The following is a 20,921-nucleotide window of genomic DNA, read 5'->3' as shown; positions in this document are numbered from 1 at the left end:
AACAGCGAACACAACCACAACATCAGGCATAGGACCCACAAGCAAATCAACAGGTGGGTTTCCTCCTGTACCTGAACAGCCGGTTCGCCCTACACTACCTCGAAGGCCGTCGCCACTTCTTCTCCAGATTCATGCACCCTACAGGAGGAAGTGAGAGAGAGAGCCCAAGTATAGGTTATTTTTCAAAGTATGATCCTCACTCTTCCTCGTAACTCCGTTGCCAGAGACATACTGACAAATGAGCGGTAGCGGAACATGTTTACGGAGATGAAACAATGAAGTAAAATCCAATGAGCCTAGCATTTTAACAAAGACAGCGCTTTATCATGCAAGCATGTGCAGACGCGGCACCGAGACTTACATACACGACAATAGTTTTAACAGAAACGGAGAAGAGTTAAGTCAGATAAAATATGGATGCTGACTAAACTAAGTAACACATATCTTCCCGCTAGGAAATCTACCCATCGCTGCCTCGAAAAGTCGTAGGGTACATTGTATCAGAATACGTTGCTACTTACTACCAAGTCCTGAGCCAACTTAGCGAGGGCGTTTCTCACCGTTCCACTTTGTTCATACACAGCACCTTGCTTCGCCCTCAACCACCTCTGCCCCTAGCAATCATGTTCTCGCAGTTCAATCGGCCCACGGGAAGGAGCAACATCTTCATCGAGAGACACCCTCTTTGGTAGTAGCAACGTTGTATCAAGTGGTCACAAACAGTATGCCTAAGCGTGAGTGGCAGAACTGAGCTAAACATGCATAGCGCCCGCTGTGCAATGATTCTTAACTTTCCGGTACTATGAAACATCGATTTTCGTGTCAGAATCAAACTGTCATTTGGAACCGCACAACTTCAACTGGCTTTCTATCAGCTAGACACAGCACACAGGCCATTTGACGCACATCCTTCATGTTACGGCAGTTTTTCCACAACTTTTTGTCCAACCCTAGCGTGTATATATACTAAAGCGCCAAAGAAACTGGTGGAGGCATGAGTATTCAAATATAGAGATATGTAAACAGGCAGACTACGGCGCTGCTGTGGGCAACGCATGTAAAAGACAAGTGTCTGGCGCAGTTGTTAGATCGGGTACTGCTGCCACGATGGCAGTTTATCAAGATTTAAGTGAGTTTGAACGTGCTGTTATAGTCAGCGCACGAGCGGTGGAACACACAATCTTCGAGGTAGCGATGAAGTGGGGATTTTCCCGTACGACCATTTCACGAGTGTGCCGTGAATATCAGGAATCCGGTAAAACATCAAATCTCTAACATCGCTGTGGCCGGAAGAAGATCCTGCAAGAACGGGACCAAAGACGACTGAAGAGAATCGTTCAACATGACAGAAGTGCAACCCTTACGTAAATTGCTACAGGTTTGAATGATGGGAAATCAACTAGTGTCAGCGCGCAAACTATTCAACGGAACATAATCGATACGGGCTTTCGGAGCCGAGGGTCTAGTCGTGTACACTCGATGTCTGCATGACACAAGGCTTTACGCTTCACTTGGGCCCGTCAGTACCTACATTGGACTGTTGATGACTGGAAACATGTTTCCTGGCCGGACGAGTCTCGTTTCAAATTATATCGAGCGGACAGTCATGTACGGTTATCGAGACAACCTCATGACTCTATGGATCCTGCAAATCAGCAGGTGACTGTTCAAGTTGGTTGAGGCTCTGTAATGATGTGGGGCGTGAGTAGTAGGAGTAATATGGGGCCCCTGATACGTGTGATACTGTAGATACGATTCTGACAGGTGACACGTACGTAAGCATGGTGTCTGATCACCGGCATCCATTCATGTCCATTGCGCATTCCAACGAACTTGGGCAGTTCCAGTAGAACGATGAGGCACTCCACACGTCCAGAATTGCTCCAGTGGGGCTTCAGGAGCACTCTTCTGAGTCTAAACGCCACCAAACTCCCCGGACATGAACATTATTGAGCATATCTGGAATGCCTTGCATCGCTCTGTTTAGAAGAGATCTCCATCCCCTCGTACTGTTACGGGTTTATGGACAGTCCTGCAGGAGTCATGGTTTCACTTCCCCCCAGCTCTAAGTCAGAAATTAGTCGAGTCCATGCCACGTCGTGTTGCGACATTCTGCGTGCTCACGTGGGTTCAAAATGGTTGAAAGGGCTCTGAAGACTATGCGACTTAACGTCTGAGGTCATCAGTCGCCTACAACTAAGAACTAATTATACCTAACTAACCTAAGGACATCACACACACCCATGCCCGAGGCAGGATTCGAACCTGCGACCGCTCGGCTCCGGACTGTAGAACCGCACGGCCACTCCTGCTCGCGGGGGCCCACCCGATATTAGGCTGGTGTACCAGTTTCTTTGCTCTTCAGTGTAAATTAGCTATGACATTTTGATCAGCGAAATCACGAAGCACACGTTAAGCGAAAGCTGTTTAATTTACTTGGTAGTGAGATATGTGGTATGAGGCTTTCAGTTCAAGCTGTTACCAATATATACACCCAGAACTATGAGCGTTATGTTTAACACGTTGTCGTTACTCGGTGCTATTATTACGACCGAAGTTGTATTTTTTTCTTTTTTACAGCATTCAGTCAGTCGTGTATTTCTCATACTTACATCACTTATTTCTTTAATTTCTATTTATTTATAACTCTGTCTTACCTTAGAAGATTAGGGCTATCGGATCCTAGCTTGCATATAATCAGGCATTCTTACAGATTTCCTTGCACCAAATATTTCATACCTGCAGAAAATAAATTACTCATAATAAATATGAAAATAATAATGAAAATGAAATAATACAGACACTGAAATGAGGGACGATTGGAGTGAGTTGACAGTAGGGTAGGAACACAGGCTTGTACAGGAGGAAAACAGCTTGGTACAATGGAAAGTAAACCTAAGTCGATGGTTTTGTGTCCTCTACACTACAGCATAGTTTTCTATTACACACAAGTGGCTTGCGTTGCATTCACCAAATAAGTCTGGCGCCCGACATAAAAAGTGGCAGGAAGCGAGCTCCCTACCACAGAAAATAGTTGCATATGGGTGGAGTACTTAAATGCTTGCAACTAGACTCGTCAGAGGGTTACAGTAAACTAAAACACAAATAACATTAGCAACACGGTAAGTAGCACATAACAATCATTTATTAAAACAATGTAAAATATAAATACTCACCATTAGTATGATGATAAGGCTCGACACTGTAATAAAAGTTCTGAATACTGGTCTAATCTAACTCAATGAACGTTGGCTAACTAATCTGATAGTTTTCCAGTCTCGACTGCTGTTAGTTTATGGGCCAGGAATGGATAATGGTAAACACTATGACGCTCGGCGTTGACTGTCCGATGATAACTTGTTGGTAGCTGCTGCACTATAAATGCCGCAACTGTAGATTAGAGTTCTTGAATTACCGACAACTGACGATCTGCGACAAACGCGACAACTGTGACAGCCGATGATCTGCGACAGCTGGCCGAGTGAAGCTGTGCCTTCCCATTTATTATCGAACGGAGGATGAATTCTCATCTTCGGTCTGTTTTGGCAGATGAAGCAAGTAGTCCCTGGTGTCAGCATCATCTCTGGTGTCTGACATAACTACTGCCGCACGTAACGGACTGATTTAGAGTTTTGTGGAAGAAGTATATTGCGGTTCTTATTATGTGCCCCATGCCGAAGACTGCATGGAATGTTGCCGGCCGGAGTGGCCGAGCGGTTCTAGGCGCTTCAGTCTGGAACCGCGCGACCGCTACGGTCGCAGGTTCGAATCCTGCCTCGGGCATGGATGTGTGTGATGTCCTTAGGTGAGTTAGGTTTAAGTAGTTCTAAGTTCTAGGGGACTGATGACCTCAGAAGTTGAGTCGCATAGTGCTCAGAGCCATTTGAACCATTTTTATTTGCACGTAATGTTGCGACCTCTGCTGCTACATTTGAGTGCCGTAACTGACGGTAGTATAAACATGAAGACATAATGACAGTGGTTTCAAAGTAGTAGTGAACGGTGAGGGTCATGAAAGACTAACGTAATAAGGCCGGTGAACGAACAGTATAAAAGGAATGATAAAAATATGGTCAAACACCGCAGTTTAAAAAACACTTGCAGAACAATAAAAAGACTCGAAAAAACACTGAAATCTCTTCCTTCCTCGCTTCCTTTTCCCTTCTACATAACCTTCTAAAACTGTTTTTGTTAGTCCGTCATTCTTTCTTAATACATGCCCAATCCAATTTCTTTTGCTTCTTTTTATTACATCTAGTAACTGTCTTTTCTCTCCCACTCTTCTCAGTACCTCTTCATTTTTTACTCTGTCCATCCAACTTATTCTTCCCATCGTCCGCCATGTCCAAATCTCAAAAGCCTCCAGCCTTTCTCTGTCTTCCTTCCTCAAAGTCCATGGTTGAGCGCTGTACAGAAGAACATTGCACTCAATACATTACATGAGTCTCTTCCTGAGTTCCCTGTCAAGACCGCTGCAGAAAATTCTCCTTTTCTTATAAATTGCCTCTTTTGCCATTGCTATTTCTGTGGTGCACTTCCAGTCGATGTCTATCCTGCTTCCAAGATACTTAAAATTTTGCACATGTTCTAATATTTCCCCATTCAGCATAATTTTTATTTCTTTATTTCCTCCTAGTTCCAATATATTTGTTTTCTTTGTGTTAATTTTCATTCCATAATTTTTTCCTTTAGTCGGAACAGACACTGACCATTGAAAACAGAGCACTGCACACTTTCACCAAAACTCTAAAGGACCTGCCCTGGAATGGTAAACGAAATGAAAAGTAGTTACAGAGGGGAGAGGAGAGTGATGGACATGGGAACTGAGGGCTAGTAAGAGGTGGCAATGATAATGAGATAGAGATGGCTGTTGGGGGACAGAGAGAGAGAGAGATAGAGAGAGAGAGAGAGAGAGAGAGAGAGAGGTCAGAGCTGGTATCGGGATCTGTGAATTTGAAAGGAAAACGGAGTGGGGAGCGACTGGGAGTGGGAGTGGGAAAAGGAGGAGGTGTGAGAGGAGGGGGGAGGAAGGAAGGAGGTGGAGTTCCTGGGGGGGTGGGGGAGGATTAGAGTTTGTTACGTTTCCTTCAGAGATATATAATGAAGAGCCAAAGCACTACGACCACTGCAAAACTGAATGACCCTTATTACACTACGAGCACATGATACATTAAGAAATACCTATAACATCATTAGAGACGAATGAGAGATCATTCTAGCGACGATATGGACGTTAAAATGGGAAATGCACTGAAATAAGTCACTGTGACAAAAGGCAGTGCTGTGACTGCCACGAGATACAGTAAACAGCTAGATACGCAGGTGGCGCCACACAGGTAGGCCAGCTTCTAGAGTGACGCTACATGATTATGGTGTGACACCACAACGGACGCAAATATCAACGAGTATGTTATGTTTCCACCTTACGTTGCTATTTCCTAAGTGAGCACCTATTCACCAAGTGCCAATATAAGAGGATGCACGACTCCACTCAGACAATATGTATCGATAGTCATGACATTATCCTCACTGTGCCTCAAGATAGCATCTGCAGGTAGCGACCACCCGCCCTTCTCACCATAACGTCTGCTCACCATCCCCGTCCAGCTCCAGTCCAGCACCCCCTCCCATGGTAGTCCATGACTACCGTCACGCCAACTGGGATGCCTACCGGGAATCCTTCGCCATCCAGGTCGAAAGCCACCCTCTTACCTATCACCATCCTGACGACATCATCCATGCCTCGCCTTCGTTCAGAAGGCCATTACTGACGCCGTGGAGGCCCATGTTTCTACTAAACCCATCAACCCCTACTGTGTCACTCTCCCGCCGCGGCCCAACGCCACCGGGAAATACAGAGACACGTTCGGAAACTCATTACAGCAAAGATACTCCGGGACAGGCGCCAGGCCTGTACGCGACTCAACTCCACCCTCCCTATAAACTCCTCCAAGTACTGGTCAGCCTTCTATCACCCTACTGGATCTCATTCTGCACCCCATTACCCCGTTCCCTATAACGACTGCCCCCTTCCTGACAACCTCAGTAAGGCCAAACACTTCACTTCCCACCTTTCCAAGGTCTTCTCCATCCCTGATGATCCCCAATTTAATTATTCCCTTTTCCCCACCACCATGGAATGCACTGATACCTCGGTCGCTCTACTTGTTCCCAGTCTCCAGAACTTGGAGCAGTTGCCCCCCTCCGACATAAACACTCCAATCACAGCACAAGACATTAAACTTATCCTCCGGTCAAAACGCAGCACGGCCCCTGGTCACGACTGTGTCACCTACCGCCACCTCAGAGAATGCCCCTTCTCCTTCCTGACTGTCATTTCCAATTTTACAACATCATCCTCTCTACTGGCTTCTATCCCGACCTGTGGAAGACTTCCCTAACAAAACCCCTTCCACAGCCAATCCCTATCGTCCCATCTGCCTCACCTAGATCTTCAGTACGGTCTTCGAATGCATCCTCTCCTGTCCTATCCATTACCACCTCAATCAACACCACCTCTTCCCCCTTACCCAGTGTGGCTTCTGATATGCCTTCTCAGCTGAAGACCAACTCCTTAACCTCATCCACTTTCTCTCTCTCCAACTTATCTCCCATCACTCCACCATTTTTGTTTCCTTCAACCTCCAAAAGGCCTACAACTGCCTATGGCATCCCCGTCTCCTCTTTAAACTTCAAACCTACACTCTGCCTATCAGTTTTGTCCATCTGGTCACTTCCTTCCTCTCACACTGTCCTTCCTATGTCACCATCCATGAGACCAACTCCCATATCTTTTATTCCATTGTTGGTGTCCCCCACTGCTCCATCCTCTCCCCACTCCTCTATCTCCTGTACACCACAGTTATGCCCACATATCCACCTCCTCCAATATGCTAATGACACCACCTTCCTGGTTCACTATCCCACCCTTCAACAGTCCCAATGCACTCTCCAAACCCACCTAGGCCAGTTCACCACTTCATATAACCAGTGATTCCTTCACAACAACCCCTCCAAAACACAGGCAATCATCCTATGCCACACCACATTTCTAACTAACCATTTATGATCATCCCACATAGCCCACCCCACCCTAAGATACCTTGGCCTCACCCTCGACTGTAACCTCACCTGGACCCCTCATCTCCTGACCATCCAGCAGAAAGCTCATTCCTGCCTCCACCTCCTGAAACTCCTGTCTAGCTGGACATGGGGACTGCATCCTTCCACCATCCTCCACACCTACAGATCCCTCATCTGTCCTATCCTCTGTTATGCCAGCATTGCCTGGATCCTTTCCCTTCCCCCCACTTTTATAAGGCACACCAAATCCTAGAAGGACATGGTATCTGCCTTGCCTTCTATATCCGCCTTCCTTCCCACACATGACTCCTATATGAGCTGGTCCTGTTCCCCAATCTCATCCCTTTCCTCCAACATCTCCAAATCCTTATGCTTTACACTGTCCGCAGGCTTGATCCCCCCCCCCACCCCCTGGTTTCCCCCTTCCTTTCCAACCCCCACCTGTTGCCATGCCTCTGTCGCTGTATCCCTCCTTCTTTCCACCTCCACACCCTCCATCTCCTTCATCAGGGTCATTTCCAGCACCTACCCCTCTGGGATGTTGAACTTCACTATGACATGTACCCTTCCTACCAACTGTAGCCTGGCCTTCCCCCCTCCCTTTTCTAGGGCTCCCCCTTTTCCTCTCCCCTACTTCACCCAGAGCAGAAATTCCTCCTCCCCCCCTGAGTCTTTGCACCCCCTCTTCGGCTGTTTTACTCTCCCGTCGTTTCCTTCCCGGCCCCTTTCGGCGCTCTCCCCACTTCCTCTTCCAATCTCTCCCCTCCGCCTCCCCTCTTTTTCCATTCTCCCTTGTCCCCCACCCCTGGCAACTCCCCCCAGGTTTTTGTTCATCATCAAGAGTGCGGCATTAGTGTTGTGTTCGGTGACATTATACAGTGTCATCAAGTGACGTGGTTTTCATTGTGCGCTCGACCTGTATATCGTTTCCTGACCATGATTGTTTCATGCAACGCCGTCCGTCACGTGGCTGTTTTAATAATTCTGCGGCCTTTTATGCTCCAGCCACACTTTGCCTGGGGCCTTTTAATCCTTACAGTGTGCGTTTTTTTGTGTAAAATACTTTTTTTTGGATTATTACCTCCATTTTACAGTCGCCCCTTTTTGTATCCTTTCTTCTCTTATGTTCCGCCTTTTTTCTATGTTCCACCATGTTTTCTTCTCTATATTGTTTTAAATGTCTTCCTGTCTACTAGTAATGTCTATCAGCTGAAGAAAAAATTGGTTCAAATGGCTCTGAGAACTATGGGACTCAACTGCTGTGGTCATAAGTCCCCTAGAACTTAGAACTACTTAAACCTAACTAACCTAAGGACAGCACACAACACCCAGCCATCACGAGGCAGAGAAAATCCCTGACCCCGCCGGGAATCGAACCCGGGAACCTGGGCGTGGGAAGCGAGAACGCTACCGCACGACCACGAGATGCGGGCCTCAGCTGAAGAGCAGCGTCCCAGATGGGGAATTTAAAATACAATAAAGGAAAAAAAAGATCGCATCTGGACTTATCCACAGTCGCCGCCGAGAAGAGCCCAACGGGACACTGTTCGGAAACAGATCAGTGCAAGTGAACATTGAACTCCGTTGACATCCACATCATAATACTTCAAGTTATATAATGTGTAAATCCCATTAACAAATTATTGTAAAGTGTCTCTAATCATTGTTGCCATCATTTGGGCCGTAGTTTACTTACACCTGTTTGGTACTGTGTCGAGTCTGGGTAGTTGCTGCGTGCAAGCAAGCCCCTCTACATACAACAACTGCATTCGATGGTAGGTGTTCTGTTCCTGTAGCATTTACATTTGACGCCGAAAGTATTTGGTGAACACAGCATGAAAAACTAGGGACGAGAAAACAAGAAGTTAAAAGGCAAATAGTTACCGCCATACGCTTGAAAACGAGCATCTCGAAATCAAGGAAGGTGGCCGGCTGTACAAGTGCTACTCTCCTGAGAATCTACGGAAAGTCGTTGAAGGATGGTGAAACAGTGACTAGGCGACAAGTTGTCGCACGTCCACGCCTTATCACTGTAAAGAACAATAGGCGGCGATCCATGGCAGCTATAACGACATAATACAGTACTGGGGCAGAGACACGTGCTTCAGACCATTATGTTCAGCACACATTGTGGAAGATTCTCCGCAGCAGACGACAACTGCTAGCTGACACAACGAGATCGCTAGTTACAACTGAAGTGGACAGGGGATAATCAGGATTGGAGCGTGGATCAGTGAAAACGTGTCACCTAGTCGGATGAATTATGTTTCTTGTTACACTAATTCAATGATCGCGTCCGGCTTACGACGTTATTCAGACGGACGGCTGCTCGAAACAAGCATCATGCCACGCAACCGAACCGGCAGGTCGGTGTGATGCAGTGGGGGACATTCACCTGCTCTTCCATGGAACCTGTAACTGTAAGCGAAGGCACCGTGGCACCTGTGCACACGAGAACATTTTCGCTAACCACCTGCATCCCTTCAAGCCTGATGTCTTCCGCGGTGGCGATGGTAGCTTTCAGCAGGATAATTGTCAGTGGCACAACGCCAGAACCGTGCAGCAGTGGTTTGAGGAGCGTGAGAATGATCTCATGTAGATGTCTTGGCCACGATATTCGCCTGATCCGTGCCCAGTGGTAAGCATCTGGGACACTATCGGGCGCCAGCTCCAAGCTCAGAGCCCCGGTTCGTAATTTAAAGAAATCGCATAACGTATGTATAAACATCTGGTGCCGCATGCCACGCAGAATCGATGCTATATTGCGTTTCATAGTTGTGCCGATACGCTGTTATGCAGTTGGCTGTAATATTTTAGGTTGTCAGTGAATTTATGAAACGAAGGGTGAGATGAAGAGGTATAGAGGTATGCATGTGTATAGCAAAGGCGTTTTATGAATCAGATCTGTTGCTGCAGTTGTGAAATTGTGATACTATTTAATCTGTGGGAATATGTATTTAGGAATCTGGCGACTATGGAGTACATGAACTACACAGAGTGTGATAATCACGTTCTTTTAACCAGTTGAAATACCACTAACTGTTTGTACCAATAACTAACATAATCAAAGAAGTAAATGTTACATCTTAACTTACGGAAATATTTGTGGTTCGCTAGAATCGTATTCAATTTTCACTGTTTGTGTAGTCTTAGAACTACATCACAGCACAAAGATATGGCACGACACATAACTGTTCTATATTTTATCTCGTTGTCGATGGAAATACTTCTCCTCGATTTCGAGTTTGTTGTAAGCAACGAAGATACACTACGTGATCAAAAGTATCCGGACACTTAGCAGAAAATGACATACAAGTTCTTTGCGCCCTCCATCGGTAATGCTGGAATTAAATATGGTGTTGGCCCACCCTTAGCTTTGATGATAGCTTCCACTCTCGCAGGCATACCGTCAATCAGGTGCTGGAAGATTTCTTGGGTTCAAATGGCTCTGAGCACTATGGGACTTAACATCTATGGTCATCAGTCCCCTAGAACTTAGAACTACTTAAACCTAACTAACCTAAGGACAGCACACAACACCCAGTCATCACGAGGCAGAGAAAATCCCTGACCCCGCCGGGAATCGAACCCGGGAACCCGGGCGTGGGAAGCGAGAACGCTACCGCACTACCACGAGCTGCGGACAGATTTCTTGGGGAATGGCAGCCCATTCTTCACCGAATTTGCACTGAGGAGAGGTATCGAGGTCGTTCAGTGAGGCCTGGCGCGAAGTCGGCGTTCCAAAACATCCCAAAGGTGTTCTATAGGATTCAGGTCAGAACTCTGTGCAGGCCAGTCCATTACAGGTACGTTATTGTCGTGTAACCACTCCGCCACAGGCTGTGCGCTATGAACAGGTACTCGATCATGCTGAAAGGTGCAGTCGCTATCTCCGTATTGCTCCTCAACAGTGGGAAGCAAGAAGGTGCTCAATACATCACTGTAGGTCTGTGCTATGATAGTGCCACGCAGAACAACAAGGGGTGCAAGCCCCCACCATGAAAAACACGACCACACCATAACACTACTGTTTCCGAATATTGCTGTTGGCATTACACACGCTAGCAGATGACGTTCACCGGGCATTCTCCACACCCACACCCTGCCATCGGATCGTCATATTGTGTAACGTGATTTGTCACTCTACGCAACGTTTTTCCACTGTCAACTCGTCCAATGTTTACGCTCCTTACACCAAGCGAGGTGTCGTTTGGTACTTACGTACGTGATGTGTGGCTTATGAGCAGCCGCTCTACCATGAAATCCAAGTTATCCCACCTCCCGCCTGACTGCCATAGTACCTGCAGTTGATCCTAATGCAGTTTGAAATTCCTGTGTGATGGCCTGGATAGATGTCTGACTATTACTCATTACGACCCTCTTCAATTGTCGGCGGTCTCTATCAGTGAACAGATGAATTCTGCCTGTACACTTTTGTGCTGTACGTGTCGCTTCACGTTTCCACTTCACTATCACATCGGAAACAGTGGACCTAAGTATGTTTAGGTGTGTGGAAATCTTGTGTACAGACGTATGACACAAGTGACACCCAATCACCTGGCCACGTTCGAAGTCCGTGAGTTCGCGGAGCGCCCCATTCTGCTTTCTCACGATGTCTGATGACTATTGAGGTTGCTGATATGGGGTATCTGGTAGCAGGTGGCAGCACAAAGCACCTAATTTGGGAAACGTATCCTTTTAGGGGTGTCCGGATACGTTGGATCACATAGTGCATAACGTACCTGGTACAGAAGACTGTTTTATTAAATTTTTATACAATACCTGGATTACGCTGATTGTAGTTTTTGATTATGTATGGGAGGAACTGCTTCGCCAAAATTTTCACCGATATCCTTCCGTGCGACATAAGGTTCATCATTGGCATTTATGGCATCGGCTTGGGAACAAGGTTGTGGCTCAACTTGATAACTTAATACTCAACAGTGATCAGCATTTGAATTAAGATGGCAGCATCAACACTTTCAGATACATCAAGATATAAGCCATGCCTACAAAAACGCAATACAGATGAGATATCATTGATTTGTAAGGAGAGAAGGAGTGAAGGAAGGACTGAACGGTGGGCGTTCCTGAGAATACATTACGACTTATTCTTTACACAGACGTCAAATTTAAATCTATTCTCCAGACAGGTGTTGAACGACATGAGTGAACTGTTCGAGAAAAACATTAATTTCCTGTATAATAACGAACAATATGCCCCAAAGTATTTCACACTAAAGATAATTTGCTGGTTGTTCCTTAATTACATGAAGATGTTTTATTGTTCTTGGTTGTAGGCCAAATGTAGCTCTGAAGGTACTCATTATACGGATATACATTGATAGTGACCGGCCCAAATATCTCACGAAATAAGCATCAAACGAAAATACTACAAAGAAAAAAACTCGTCTAGCTTGAAGGGGGAAACCAGATGGCGCTATTATTGGCCCGCTAGATGGCGCTGCCATAGGTCACACGGATATCAACTGTGTTTCTTTAAATTGGAACCCCCATTTTTTATTACATACTCGCGTAGTACGTAAAGAAATATGAATATTTTAGTTTGACCACTTTTTTCGCTTTGTGATAGATGGCGCTGTAATAGTCACAAACGTATAAGTACGTGGTATCACGTAACATTCTACCAGTGCAGACGGTATTTGCTTTGTGATACATTACTCGTGTTAAAATGGACCATTTACCAATTGCGGAAAAGGTCGATATCGTGTTGATGTATGGCTACTGTGATCAAAATGCCCAACGGGCCTGAGCTATTTATGCTGCTCGGTATCCTTAACGACATCATGCAAGTGTCCGGACCGTTCGTCGGATAGTTACGTTATTTAAGGTAACAGGAAGTGTTCAGCCACATGTGAAATGTCAACCACGACCTGAAACAAATGATGATGCCCAAGTAGGTGTTTTAGCTGCTGTCGTGGATAATCCGCACATCAGTATCAGACAAATTGCGCGAGAATCGGGAATCTGAAAAACGTCGGTGTTGAGAATGCTACATCAACATCGATTGCACCAGTACCATATTTCTATGTATCAGGAATTGCATGGCGACGACTTTGAACGTCGTGTACAGTTCTTCCACTGGGCACTGTCATTGACAATTTTTTTGGACGCGTTCTATTTAGCGAAGAAGCGTCATTCACCAACAGCCGTAACGTAAACCGGGAAAAGAAGCACTACTGGGCAACGGAAAATCCACGATGGCTGCGACAAGTGGAACATAGCGACCTTGGCGGGTTAATGTATGGTGCGGCATTATGGGAGGAAGGATTTTATCGATGGCAATCTAATTGGTGCAATGTATGCTGATTTCCTACGTAATGTTCTACTGAGTGGCCAAGCGGTTCTAGGCACTACAGACTGCAACCGCGCGACCGATACGGTCGCAGGTTCGGATCCTGCCTCGGGCATGGATGTGTGTGATGTCCTTAGGTTAGTTAGGTTTAAGAAGTTCTAAGTTCTAGGGGACTGATGACCTCAACAGTTAAGTCCCACAGTGCTCAGAGCCATTTTTGTTCTACCGATGTTACTACAATATGTTTCACTGCATGACAGAATGTCGATGTACTTCAACATGATGGATGTCCGTCACATAGCTCGCCCGCGGTTGAAGCGGTATTGAATAGCATGTTTCATGGCAGGTGGATTGGTCACCGAAGCGCCATGCCATGGCCCGCACGTTCACCGGATCTGACGTCGCCGCATTTCTTTCTATGGGGAAAGTTGAAGGATATTTACTATCGTGATCCACCGAAAACGCCTGACAACATGCGTCAGCACATTGTCAATGCATGTGTGAACATTACGGAAGGCGAACTAGTCGCTGTTGAGAGGAATGTCGTTACACGTATTGCCAAATGCATTGAGGTTAGCGGACATCATTTTGAGCATTTATTGCATTAATGTGGTCTTTCCAGGAAATTATGCTGTAACAGCATGCGTTTTCATAAGTGATAACTTCACAAAGGTACATGTATCACATTGGAACAACTTAAATAAAATATTCAAACGTACCTACGTTCAGTATTTTAATTTAAAAAACCTACCTGTTACCAACTCTTCATCTAAAATCGTGAGCCATATGTTTGTGAGTATTACAGCGCCATCTATCACAAAGCGAAAAAAGTGGTCCAACTAAATCGTTCATATTTCTTTACGTACTACACGAATATGTAATAAAAGATGGGGTTTCCTACTTAAAAAACGCAGTTGATATCCGTTTGACCTATGGCAGCGCCATCTAGCGGGCCAACCATAGCGCCATCTGGTTTCCCCCTTCAAGCTAGACAAGTTTCGTTCTTTGTAGTTTTTTCGTTTGACGCTTATTTCCCTGTATATGATTAATGCGGAGGAGCCGTGCGGTCTTAGGCACCTTGTCACGGTGCTCGTGGCTATCTCCCCCCCCCCCCTCGAGTCCTCCCTCGGGCTTGGGTGTGTGAGTGTGTGTGTATTGTCAGATGGTTCAAATGGCTCTGAGCACTATGGGACTCAACTGCTGAGGTCATTAGTCCCCTAGAACTTAGAACTAGTTAAACCTAACTAACCTAAGGACATCACACACATCCATGCCCGAGGCAGGATTCGAACCTGCGACCGTAGCGGTCTCGCGGTTCCAGACTGCAGCGCCAGAAACGCGCGGCCACTTCGGCCGGCTGTGTATTGTCCTTAGCGCAAGTTAGTTTCAGTAATGTGTAAGCCTAGGGACCGATGACCTCAGCAGTTTGGTCCCATGGGTACTTACCACAAATTTACAAAAATTTGCGAGAAAATTGAAAGCGTCTGTAAAAATCAGTGTTGTAATTATTCTGACGATCTTTTCAATGGTGCATAAGCTCAGTCTATTACTATCTACCGCCTGAAATAAGCTTCGCTTTATGGCTTGTCGTGTTTTACTAGCTGAAATACGTTTTAAGAAAAACGTATCTGTTGAAGAATTTATATCTTGAGTTAGTTATAAGTAATATATAACCCTAGCTTCGGAGTTTGTTTACCTCGACAAAATGTCGTTATACACTCCTGGAAATTGAAATAAGAACACCGTGAATTCATTGTCCCAGGAATGGGAAACTTTATTGACACATTCCTGGGGTCAGATACATCACATGATCACACTGACAGAACCACAGGCACATAGACAGAGGCAACAGAGCATGCACAATGTCGGCACTAGTCCAGTGTATATCCACCTTTCGCAGCAATGCAGGCTGCTATTCTCCCATGGAGACGATCGTAGAGATGCTGGATGTAGTCCTGTGGAACGGCTTGCCATGCCATTTCCACCTGGCGCCTCAGTTGGACCAGCGTTCGTGCTGGACGTGCAGACCGCGTGAGACGACGCTTAATCCAGTCCCAAACATGCTCAATGGGGGACAGATCCGGAGATCTTGCTGGCCAGGGTAGTTGACTTACACCTTCTAGAGCACGTTGGGTGGCACGGGATACATGCGGACGTGCATTGTCCTGTTGGAACAGCAAGTTCCCTTGCCGGTCTAGGAATGGTAGAACGATGGGTTCGATGACGGTTTGGATGTACCGTGCACTATTCAGTGTCCCCTCGACGATCACCAGTGGTGTACGGCCAGTGTAGGAGATCGCTCCCCACACCATGATGCCGGGTGTTGGCCCTGTGTGCCTCGGTCGTATGCAGTCCTGATTGTGGCGCTCACCTGCACGGCGCCAAACACGCATACAACCATCATTGGCACCAAGGCAGAAGCGACTCTCATCGCTGAAGACGACACGTCTCCATTCGTCCCTCCATTCACGCCTGTCGCGACACCACTGGAGGCGGGCTGCACGATGTTGGGGCGTGAGCGGAAGACGGCCTAACGGTGTGCGGGACCGTAGCCCAGCTTCATGGAGACGGTTGCGAATGGTCCTCGCCGATACCCCAGGAGCAACAGTGTCCCTAATTTGCTGGGAAGTGGCGGTGCGGTCCCCTACGGCACTGCGTAGGATCCTACGGTCTTGGCGTGCATCCGTGCGTCGCTGCGGTCCGGTCCCAGGTCGACGGGCACGTGCACCTTCCGCCGACCACTGGCGACAACATCGATGTACTGTGGAGACCTCACGCCCCACGTGTTGAGCAATTCGGCGGTACGTCCACCCGGCCTCCCGCATGCCCACTATACGCCCTCGCTCAAAGTCCGTCAACTGCACATACGGTTCACGTCCACGCTGTCGCGGCATGCTACCAGTGTTAAAGACTGCGATGGAGCTCCGTATGCCACGGCAAACTGGCTGACACTGACGGCGGCGGTGCACAAATGCTGCGCAGCTAGCGCCATTCGACGGCCAACACCGCGGTTCCTGGTGTGCCCGCTGTGCCGTGCGTGTGATCATTGCTTGTACAGCCCTCTCGCAGTGTCCGGAGCAAGTATGGTGGGTCTGACACACCGGTGTCAATATGTTCTTTTTTCCATTTCCAGGAGTGTAGTTGTGTGAGGAAACTTGGAAAAAATGTCAGACCTTGCCTTTTCTGTGACAAGACTATGGAGGCATGAACACAGGACATCAAAATTAGACTCAATTCATACAACACACGGGTACCCCAACATTATGTTGGCCACATTTTACATTACTGTGTTATGGAGCATCTGTATTCTTCACAAAGCTCAGGTTATGGATTTCGCTTGAATTTTCTATGGCATTTTGCCACTTATTCAATATTCGGTGTAACTCTGCAGTCAGCCTAAGGATGGATCTTCTTTCCTCTGTGACTAAATACTGGAGATAAATTATATTTTAAGGTGCAGTAACTATTCGAGTGAATTACCAAACTTAACTTCTAGTGTATGTTCATTTCTTATATATTGTCGTTGTGTACCTGAACAGACCTGTCTTAGTGCCTTATGGTCTACGGGTCTTAGGTGTTTGCTTTTAAGTAGATGCGAATTTGCTGTTGTGTTCTGTATGGAGAACATCAAGAAACCGTGCGGTTCTGGCGCTGCAGTCCGGAACTGCGGGACTGCTACGGTCGCAGGTTCGAATCCTGCCTCGGGCATGGGTGTGTGTGATGTCCTTAGGTTAGTTAGGTTTAAGTAGTTCTAAGTTCTAGGGGACTTATGCCCTAAGATGTTGAATCCCATAGTGCTCAGAGCCATTTGAACCATTTTAGCCATCAAGAAACTCGTCTTGGCAGAAAGGCTAGCGGCTGATGTTTTACTGGTTCATAGAACAGTACCTCGTCTCTTCCTTGTTGTTATGTCTTTGAGAGTATCGCCGTGAGTCTTGGTGCATGAAATGTGGCGTAATTGCTAGAGTAGTAGGCTGTAATATTGTGGGTCGTCTCGTCCAACACGACCAATGGCAATTCCATGTTATGTAGCGTTTGTCACTTATGGAAATCCTTGAAATATCTAATGTCCCTATATTCCTGAAAGTTCGAGGTTTATATTGTGGTGTCACCGCCAGACACTACACTTGCTAGGTGGAGCCTTTAAATCGGCCGCGGTCCGTTAGTATACGTCGGACCCGCGTGTCGCCACTATCAATGATTGCAGACCGAGCGCCGCCACACGGCAGGTCTAGAGAGATTTCCTAGTACTCGCCCAAGTTGTACAGCCGACTTTGCTAGCGATGGTTCACTGACAAATTACGCTCTCATTTGCCGAGACGATAGTTAGCATAGCCTTCAGCTACGTCATTTGCTACGACCTAGCAAGGCGCCATTACCAGTTGCCATTGATGCTGTAAAACGTATACCGTCAAGAGCGATGTTCACTATTTATGGATTAAAGTTAAGTAATCCAAAGCTACGTCCGTTTTTGCTAGTCTAATTTCCTTGACCTGTTCCAGACCTCACACCAGCCTGCGTGTGCTAAAACGCGTGCCTTTCGGCTTCCTCTCAAAACCGGGTTGGCTCTCCTGCCAATCCACAACATATATAAATAGCAGCATTCATGAATATATAATATTCGAATAAATAGCTGCAAGTTTTGTCCAAGAAGCCAGGTCCGCTCTAGCTGTAAGCTGATGTCAGTTACAGACGGCTTTCAGTTTGAATTATTGTGCTTACTGACGACAATACTTTCAGATTTTTGTTTGAATGTGGGTTGGAGGTGTATAAGTGGTTGGATCTAAGAGTACAATAATCAAGCATTAAAGGGAAATAATCACTACTTTTGATTCACAAAGAGAGATCAATTGCAAATGGGAATTCACGTCTTACATCACATTGCATGCTACATTTGTGACGCGGCTGAAGACAAGAGCGATTGGAAGGGTGATACTGCACCAATTTTGATAAAGTAATAGGTGGCTTAGATTGAACGTACCTGATTCCACACAGCTGTAGAAAAACAAATACTCTGCTTCTCAGGTTCTTAGTATCATCAGTTTTATATCAGAGTGGACAAATATGTCCACAGCACATTTACGCGATCAGGTCGTAGAAGCGTGAGGAAGGAAACACTTTGTATAAGCTACACCCCTATAAAGAAAATGTATTCGGATTTCTGCTGGTAGAACAGGTCGTTAAACTCCACAGTATGTACATTTTACGAATGCGTGTGGTGGGTTAGTAGCAGTTCGGATGTTTTTCCCAGCGTGCAATCGTCGACAGGTTTATTTGCGCAGTTACTTCTTCCTGCCCGCAAGGGACACAATGACGTGTGTTCGCAGCTTAGACATTCTTTAGAGTTTACCAGCGCTGCGATCGTCCACCATATTCGCTATGATCGTTTTTACGATTCGATGAAGGACGGGGTGGCCAAGGGCAACTGTCGAAAATGAGTACAATGTTTCATGATCTGAAGTAATTGTCAACAAAACTACAAAAGCATTGATACTATTAGTCTGAAAAAGTGCTGGTGTGGAAGGGGCAAGAATGCAATGGAAACGTATTTAAAGATTCCAGTAGCGTCGCTGTGTTATTGAGCACTGATGGTGGACGGTATGTACAACTGGTGATCCTAATGAGTCTTACTATACAATACTTTGAAAATTTCCACCGAATCTCAATTGTTCTATCAAAAATCCGCGCCCGATTAGCTGTAATCGTAAAGTTACTAGTTCGAATCTCGTTGGAAAAATTTCATAATTATTTATTAATTAATGGAAATATTAATTAACAAATACTGTATTATGATTTTTAATAATAACAACCTCTTCCTATTTATCAATATTCACAAATGTGAGTATTCACAATACATAAAAATTTGGTACAAAAGTGAGCAAAATCACACAGAAAATAAAATAATATGTTACTTTTATAAATGAACAGCATTACTGAAGGCGCTTATGTGTCTCTTAAATACTAATTTGTTTTCATATTATTAGTAGTAAAAGTAGAAAGATATTATTTTAACTAAAACTTATGATTCAGTATTAATTACGTATCACTTCCACTTGTTGATGAATGTGGAAAGTAAGGAAATAATAAGGGTGCGTGGGATAACCAAAAGAGTGCTCCTGCTGTCATACTATATCGCACTCCTGACCATAGCTCCAGGTGTACGTACAGTGTGTCTAGTATGCAGAGATGTTGGTTGCAGGCACCCATCTGGCCTCCTTTTAACCGACACAAGGCAACAGTTGTCACCGAGGCAGACCCAGCTGTCATCGGAAAACACAAAAATCCTCCACCGTACTCTCCAATGAGCTCTGACTTGATACCACTGCGTCGCAAATGGCGGTGGCTTGGGGTCAGTGGAATGCAGGTTACAGGGTGCTGTCCTTGATGTAACCGATTTGTAACAGTTCGTTGTGTTACTGTGGTACAAACTGCTGCTGAAATTGTTGTTGCAGATCCGGTACGATCCGCCAGAGCCATACACCGAACACGATGTTCTTCCCTCTCGGTAATGCCGCGTAGCAGTCCGGAACCTCGCCACCTTGCGACCACCGTACATTCCAGCAGCCACCGCTGTCAGCAGTCATGTTGAGGGGCTACATTTCTGCCAAGTCTTTCTGTATTACCACAGAAGAAATATCCAGATTCTAGTAGCCCTATTACACGACCAAGTTCAGACTCAGTGAGGTGCTGATAATGGCGTCTTTGTCGTGTTAAAAGCATTCTTGACTAACGTCAATATCGGTGCTGCCAGCCGTGGTGACCGAGCGGTTCTAGGCGCTTCAGTCTGGAACCGCGCGACCAGCCTCATAGACAACGAACTCTCAAGACAGTTATAGTTTGTATTTAAAACAAACCTGACTTGCATTCTGATAATGGCGTTATTAGAGCGACTCCTATGCGACTGATGGGAAATGGGAATAGACATCATTTTTCAGATGTAGAAACACGCCTGTCAACTTTCGTTTACATTACACAACTCATTCTTGGTGCTGAGACCCTTTTCTCCGTCAGTGTATTTGGATTTCAGAAGATGGTGGAGACGTGTGGAATCTCATTTACGTAATAGAAAACTAAAAGATATGTTATCATGGAGATGGCTGCCACCTTTTACTAGTACCTTCTTCATTTCTAGCACAATTTCGTTGGGAGAAAAAATGACTGCAAAGGAAACATAATCACTAACTACGAAAGAACTTTAGTCAAACTTGTGCAGATTCCTGTCTTTCCTTCTGCTTTCCCGTCTCTGGTATTCCTTTTGAGAGAAAACAGTTAGGGAAGAAAGGTGGAATTACATTCCAGACGGACTTTATTTGGAGGCACGATAGTCTCATTCCGGAAGATAATTGTCCTAGTCCCCCTTCGGCCATTCAAGGTAATGGATTTCCTGGTTTCCCCAAGTATCTGAAGGTGAGTGGTGGGATGGATCATTTGGAAAGGACACAGTGTTCGCTGCCCAATACGAGTAGTAGTTCTCTAGTAACTTGGTCGTTGGCGGGATGTTAAACAATATCTTCCATGTTTC

Source organism: Schistocerca cancellata, chromosome 4 (assembly GCF_023864275.1).
Source record: "Schistocerca cancellata isolate TAMUIC-IGC-003103 chromosome 4, iqSchCanc2.1, whole genome shotgun sequence".
NCBI lineage: Eukaryota > Metazoa > Arthropoda > Insecta > Orthoptera > Acrididae > Schistocerca > Schistocerca cancellata.
Note: the sequence above shows the minus strand (reverse complement) of the source record.